Here is a 1,718-nt window from a genome sequence, read left to right as displayed (position 1 = left end):
CCGATCTGCCACCGCCGCCGCCGCCGCCGCCGCCGCCTCTGCCGCTGCTGCCGCCGCTGCTACCACCACCACCACCAGCCCTGCCGCTTCCTAGCAAGCTCACTGCTGCCCAAAAGCTCCCAGCCAGGGAACTCCACCAGCCTATTTATCTGAGCCCCGGGAAAGCTCCGTGACGTAGCTGCCCATATATGGACAGACAAAGCCCAGCCGAAGGGGCGCGACGTCACAATGGAAGCTCCTCACAATGGAACATTAGAAAGCAGGAAGCGGGCCGCAGCCAATGTGCGGCGCCCGCACCGCTCGCCGCTCTTTAAAAAAAAAAAAAAAAAAAAAGAGAAAGAGAAATACAAGAGAAAGAAAATGCTAGAGGAGAGAGGAAAGAGCAATGCAGATGAACTCAAAGCGCAGAGCGCACAGCGCGGAGTGGAAAAACCAGTATCCAAGTGTGTGTGTTTATTTGAGGTCTGCATCAGGAGAACGCGTTGGGGGGCGGGAGGAGGGGGTTGTTTCCAAGTCGCCTCCAACACGCACAGCAGGAAGAAAGAGATTTGAAAACACCCGACGATGTCCCTTTGCAGCGTAGGAACTGCTGGGGAACCCGGAAGGTGTGCGCTCCGACCCTGCTCCCATGGCGCCCCCAGCGTCCAGGACCCTAACTGAGACTCAGAGAAAGGGATTGCTTCCCTTTGAGGGGGGTGTCAGGGCTCCTTCATCCGGCATCCCGGAGAACTTTTGTGCCGGCGCCACTCTGAGTTGCCGCCCACACCCCTGCCCCTCCCTGGTCTTCTGACCCCGCGCTGACACCGGGCTGAGCTCAGTGGCAGGGAGATGCGTAGCAGTCGAGCTGTTGCGCCAGGGGCAAGAGCCCCACACATCTGGGGTCGAGGATGTCTGTTTTTGGTGATGGTGAAGAAGGAATGAAGTTGGGAAAACACGTGCACCAAATCCTCGGTCCATCCCCTAACGGTTCCAAAGCAAGCCCTTTGGCCATGGGATGGCAGGAGGGCCCAGCAGGCCCTGGCGCAGCCGCTGTCTACTGCTGCTTGAAGGGCCCGCCGCTGAGTTGCAGCAGGAGGAAGCCGAACCCAGTCTTTGAGCCACCACGGCCACCTCCCCTAGTCTGTACCCTCCCCCTCGCCTGCCACAGGGTTGTCCCCATTGCTGACTGCCGGCGCCCCGCAGTCAAGGGCGGCCTGTGTCCCGACCTGGAGCGCCGTCACCTCCCTGAGCAGCAGCGGATCCTGGGGGCGGCAGATGTGTTCCCCGAGGCCTACTCGCGAAGCCCGGCCGCGGGCGAGGGGGGGGGGCGAGGGAGAGAGCATGGGGGTGCGACCCCGAATTACACCGGCTTGGCGGGGGAGGATTCCCTCCTCGGTGGCCGCGTGGGCGCGGTGAATCCCGCATCCCCAGCTGGGGAGTCGGGGTTGGGGGAACGTGCGTTTCTCAGGGGGAGTGGGAGTGTTGACAAGGAGGAAGAGAGGATCCCCGGGCCTCACGCCGTGGGAGGGCCACGCGGGCCGGGGACGTGTGGGAGGAACTCCCGAGCTGCACATTGTGGTGGGGGTGGATGACAACCTGGCTCCCCTCCCCTCCACTTCACTCTGTGGAAAGCCGGGGATGGGAGGGCCCGGCCTCCTCCGGATCTTCTCTAGTTCTTAGGAAAGGAGGGATTCCCGGCCCCCGCGAGCCCCCTCTCCCCCACCCCCGCCGCCTCTCCA

Source organism: Galeopterus variegatus, unplaced genomic scaffold (assembly GCF_000696425.1).
Source record: "Galeopterus variegatus unplaced genomic scaffold, G_variegatus-3.0.2 Scaffold4463, whole genome shotgun sequence".
NCBI lineage: Eukaryota > Metazoa > Chordata > Mammalia > Dermoptera > Cynocephalidae > Galeopterus > Galeopterus variegatus.
The sequence above is the reverse complement of the archived record's forward strand: the minus strand, read 5'-3'. Positions refer to the sequence as shown.